The sequence below is a fragment of the Bidens hawaiensis genome, unplaced genomic scaffold (genome assembly GCF_021521415.1).
Source record: "Bidens hawaiensis isolate Kalapana, Puna unplaced genomic scaffold, B.hawaiensis_p1.1 tig00047736_1, whole genome shotgun sequence".
NCBI classification, from domain to species: Eukaryota; Viridiplantae; Streptophyta; class Magnoliopsida; order Asterales; family Asteraceae; genus Bidens; species Bidens hawaiensis.
The window spans coordinates 124292-130291 of record NW_027498550.1 but is presented as its reverse complement, the minus strand read 5'-3'; positions in this window follow the sequence as shown (position 1 = coordinate 130291).

Sequence of the window (6000 nt, the reverse complement as noted above, 5' to 3'; positions counted from 1 at the left end):
TGTGCCTGAACCTTCGTTGTTGGCTGCTCCATCAGTATAGAGTCGCCAGACATCGTTAATGTCTTGTGCTGGAGAGGGTTGAGCCTCTTCCTGGCACTATTTTTCCCGCGAAGCGGGGACTTCTGCAATAAAGTCGGCCAAGACCTGGCTTTTTATGGCTGGTCTTGGCTTGTACTTTATCGCGTATTCTCCCAACTCAATTGCCCATTTGGCTAGGCGCCCTGACAACTCGGGTTTGCCTAGAACGTTTGCAAGTTTGAAGTTGGTGAGAATGGTGATTGGGTGGCCTTGGAAATATCGTCTTAGCCTGCGTGAAGCCTGTACAAGCGCTAAGACTAATTTTTCCAGGGTGGAGTACCGGGTTTCCACGTCTGCTAAGACGTGGCTTACATAGTAGATGGGCATCTGGATGCCCTTTCGTTCTACTAGTAAGACTGCCCCAGTTGCTCTGTCTGTGGCGGAGAGGTAGAGAATTAATTCCTCCCCCACTTCTGGTGCTGTGAGTGTTGGGAGTTCGATCAAGGGTGAGCGAATCTCTTAAAAGGCTGCTTCCGCTTCTGGTGTCCAGCGGAAGTGCGTTTTCTTCAAACAATTTCTCAATGTTGACACGAATGGGAACGACCTATCCGCATGGTTTGCCAAAAAGCGGTTAAGTGCGACTAGTCGTCCATTCAGTGTCTGAGCCTGTTTGATGGTAGTAGGTGATTCCATTTTCATAATGGCTTCAACCTTTTTGGGGTTCGCTCTGAAGCCATCTTTGGTAACGATGACTCCTAAGAACTTCCCATCTTCCATCCCAAAGGAACACTTGCTCGGGTTGAGCTTCATGTTTATCTTTCTGAGCGTGTTGAAAGTTTCTTCGATGTCTTTCAACATCGCCTCTGGCTCGAGGCTTTTGATGACCAAGTCATCCATGTAAACTTCCAAGTTCCTCCCGATTTGGGCATGAAACTCTTTGTCCATCAGGCGTTGGTATGTGGATCCGGCATTCTTTAGTCCGAATGGCATCATTTGGTAACAAAATGTGCCATCGGGCGTCCGAAATGCGGTTTTATCCTGATCGTCAACAGCCATGTGGATTTGATGGTACCCTTTATACGCATCAAGGAAGCATTTAAGGCGAAACGGTGCTAATGAATCTACCTTAAGGTCAATTTCGGGTAACGGGTAACAATCCTTGGGGCATGCCTTGTTTAGGTCTTTAAAATCTATGCACATGCGCCATTGTTTGTTGGATTTTGGTACCATGACGGGATTTGCATCCCATGTTTGATATTTACTAACGCGTACGATGCCTGCGTCAAGGAGTTCCTTGACTTGGGTTCTACACGCGTTAGCCTGCTCAGCACCCATTACGCGACGCTTTTGTATGACCGGCGCAAACGCCGGGTCACACTTGAGCTTATGCTCAGCCTTACTTCGAGGTACACCAGTCATGTCAGCTGGTGTCCACGCGAAGACGTCGGCATTTTTTTGCAACAAGCGCTTGAGTAAGGTGCGTGTGGGATTAGTGATCGTTGGGCCAATGGTAACGGCCTGGTCAGGGTATTTGCCATTGAAGGCCCATTCATCTGGCTCAGAGGTGGTTGGTTTAGCCATTTTTGGTTTAGGTTTAGATGAGACAGATGCGATGCATACCTGGGGAATGCCCGTGATCATAGCGACGCCCTCAGCTGTTGGCCATCCCATCATACCATGGACCGAAGACACCACGGCATTAAATCTTGCCATCCCATCTCTCCCGAAGAGAATGTCGTATGTGTGGTGTGACTTCCTCATTACAACGAAGTCCACGTCTTCTGTGCGAGAGTACTTCCCGTCCGTGAGAGTGACGAGGAAATATAGGATTCCCAAGGGGGTGTTTGTGCTGCTGTCGAACCCTTCCATCGAGGCGTAAACTGTTTCTAGGCGTTCTTTGTCTTCGTCGTCTAGCTTGTCGAAGAACTGCCTATACATGACCGTTGATGAAGCGCCATTATCAGCAAGGGTGCGGGAGGTGATGTAGTGCCCCAACTGGCTTTTGATGACTATGGGGCCTTCTTTGTTGGGCCCCCCTGGCACACGTGGGAAGCGCACTTCTGCTTCCTTCCACGCACTTGGCTCTGTTGTTCGTCGTTTTCTTTCTCTGACGTTGCCGTGAACCATGTGAATGCTGATGTCGACGGGCTTCCGTCCATTGCCCTTGTACCGATTGTCTTTCCTCCCTCCGTTCTTGATTGACGCCACGAGGTGTGTGAGTTTCCCATCTTTGACGAATGTTTCGACTACATCCTTCAAGGATGTGCATTCCTCCGTGGTGTGGCCTTTTGTCCCGTGGAAGTCACAGGATTTGCTCTGATCAGCGTTTTAACGCTGTCGGATTATTGGAGCCTTTGGCCATGGGAGCTTCTCGGTGGCAAATATCTCGGTGACGCTTTTGGTGAGTGGCGTCCATCTGGGATTCCGGTTCGACGACTGCATGTTGTCCCTTCAGCCTAAGAGAGGGCGAGAGCTGGATGAGGTGTCAAAGTTTACCCTTGACTGCCAAATATCAAGCTTCCTCTTTTTGTTTTGTCGGGCGGTACAGACGTTATTTTCTCTTGTTCTCTGGGAGTAGAGGTTTGTGCTCTGGGGAAGATTTCTACCCAGTTGCTTCTCCGTTTCGGCAAAGCGTTTAGCCGCCGTCATGATGGCATCCCACGTGGGTGGCATGCCGTCTTTACCTGTCAACGTGCGGATGAGCTCTGGGTACTCAGAGCCCTGGATGAAAGCAGCGCGAACAAGATCTTCGCTAATAGTGCCCAGACTTAGCTTCTTTGAGTTGAAGCGAGTGATGAAGTCTAGCAAAGATTCGTCTTCTTCTCGGATGCAGTTGAGGATCGTCCATTGCTTTTCAGTATATTTTCCTTGTTGACTGAAGTGTTGGCTGAATTTGTGCTGGAAGTCTGCCCAATCGTAGATGTGGTGGACCGGTAGACGATCAAACCACGCTCTGGCTGCTCCGACGAGCGTCATTTGGAACATGTAACACCATGTGGGTTCCGTCCAATTACTGACGGTTGCCCCCGCTATAAATCTGTTCATGTGATCGTCTGGGTCAGATATGCCATCGTAAGTGCCTATGTTGGACATCTGTTTGGCACTCTTTGGAGCGATTGCTTCCGCAATGTCCCTTGCAAATTTGGACGTTCCCGCATTCGCAACAGTTTGTCTGAAAGTTTTGGAGAAGTCACGTGGGTTTCCACCCGTGTTCTTTGGTTTGAAAGTTTCTTCGAAATTTCTTCTCGAGTGGAAGTCTGCTTCTTTACGCTTCCCTTTCGCCTTATGACGTGGGTTTGCATCACTGTCAGATTCTTCCCAATCTTCATCATCCACATACTCGCAATCATTGCTCATGTTGAGCTGTTGTCGAGTGCTTCCGAATTTGTCATTGGCCTGTTGGAGTGAACGTAAACGTTCGTCCAACTCGGCTTGGAATTCTTTCTGACGTGCTTCCGCCCAAGCTTTAACTTGTTCTGGTGTTTGTCGGGGAAGTCTCGTCTGTTGTTTCCCCAACTGGGTATCAATGAATCCCAGGAGAGGATTGTTTACTGCATTTGCCCCGGCTTGGGTAACCGGGGTAGTGTTCGTAACAATTGTGTATTCACCGGTGTTTCCCCCAGTAGCTGGGGTTGTGGTTACCGGAGTTTCTTGGTTACCCGGTGGCTTTGGGATCGGAGTAACCTTAACCATCTTTCCAGAAGTTTGAAAAACTGAGAAAAAGAAGAGTAAGTTCTAGCTTAACCTACGGATGGCGCCAATGAAGAAACACTAAGTGACCCCGACAGATTAAGGATAATCTTAGGGTTAAGTAGATGTTTCCCACGAGGGTTAGGTCCGGCAAAGATGGCTATTCTTCTCAACCTGCAAAACAGACACCGTAAGCTCGTCACTGAGAAGGGGGGGGGGGGGGTTCCTCCTTATGACCACCCTCCGGCGTGAGAATCAGACTAGGTTGCTCTGAATATAAGTGTATATAGAGAGAAATAGCTAGAGAAGATGATGATACCGTTCCAAGGTGTTGGAGTATTTATAGCCGAAGGTAGGTTTCCAAGCAGGTACGGCCAGCTGTATATAATATTCCTTTTCCACCAACTATGGGCTACGTTCGTGCCATGATGGGAGTTGGTGGGTAGGCAGCGGCTGATAATGACATTTTGTACTGGAGCGTGCTCCTCCTCGTACTATTGTCAGTGAGCTGTCACCCTGTGATTGGTTCATGGGTTGCTTTTGTCAGATCTTGTCTATTTGTCCATACCTTGGTAGGTATAGTACAAAAGATCTTCTAGAAGCGTACGGACTGGCTCTTTTGGGCGGGAATATTCCCGCCCTGCTCATTCCTTCTTCAGATGACATTACTGAAGTATAAGAGTTAATGCCTTATACGTGTAGCCTTACTGTTAGTGCGGGTAGCCTTCCTTCTTGGCTTGTACCCACAGCTGCGGGGACAGGCAGGGTACTGTACCAAGGGAGGCTTTCCTGCGGGGACAGCTGGCTTACTGCGTGTAAGGTCTTCATCTCTCTGAGCATGGTGGGTCCTGCGGATCCAGTTGGTCTTTGCGTAGACGCACCTCTTCAAGGTGAGTCTTGTGGGTCCAACTGGGCTTTGCGGGAACCTACCTCTTCATACATGTTCCTTCATGTTCGTTTATCTTTGTTTAAGTGTGTTAATTTATGTTCGTGAACTGTTTGTTTCGATTTTAAATGAACATGTTCATTTTTTAACCAACGAACATGAACACTATTTGTTCGATTAAGTGTTTGTGATCTTGTTCGTTTAAAGTTAAACGAACAAATATGGACATACCTTTGTTCATGTCCGTTCGGTTCGTTTACAAGCCTATATGTAGTTATAAGATAATTACTTGTGAAAGAAATTAAAAATTGAGTGAAATGATAAATTTTGAAGTCTACGAGTTACAAGCATAATAATCAACTTAAAATTATAAAGTTACATGGTCAACCCGTTTAACTCAACTAACCCGAAACCCGAATAACCCGAACCCGACTAACCCGAACCTTAATAGAGTCGGGTTTCGGGTTAGATATTTTTTAAGAAAAACCCGACTAAACTGACCCGATTAACCTGAAACCCGATCGGGTTGACCCGATGAACACCCCTAGGCCAAAGTAGGGGGTGTTCATGGTTCGGTTCGAAACCATGAAACCGCCCATACCGGTCATCGGTTTGGTTCACGGTTGGTTTTTTTTCTTAATTTTCGGTCGGTCGGTTTCAAAGATTTCAAACCGTAGTGAACGGTTTGGTTTATGGTTTATACCAAAAACCAACCGTATAAAACCGCACCGGACCAAATAATTTAATTATTTAATTTTTTGAATTATTTGTTATTATATATACATATATATTAATTAGACCTAACTAAATAAAAACATGTATCAACTATATATGAAATAGTGACTACTGACTATACAGTGAAAACATTTTAGTCCAACTTTCCCAAATTTTAAATAATAACCTATAATTTCGTTATAATCCTAAAACTCCAGTTTGTTTTTCTACATATATGGGAGATTTAAATTTTAATTTGTTAGAAAATAACATAGAGCTTGTTTGGACTTCGAAAAGCTTTTGTCTAGCAACTTATTAAATTCTGAAATCTTTTGACAACTTAACTTATATATTATCATATCTTATTTGGGATATCGATCATACAAGCACAATGAGCCCAAACCGTGAAACCAAGCTGAAACCAAACCGTTACTCACGGTTTGGTTTGGTTTGGTTTGGTTTTGGTTTGCAAAAACCAAAAACCATTACGAACGGTTTGGCTCATGGTGTGATATAAAAACCGCGAAAAGCGGATTGCGAACACCCCTAGGCCAAAGTACCCTTTTGTCATAGCAAAACAAATTCCTGCAGAAATTGATGACCAATTTGCCCTTGTAAGTTGAACATGTTCTTTCCAAACGGGCCAAAGGTTTCCCAGCTCATTTGGATGTTCCATATATCAAGTTTGACCA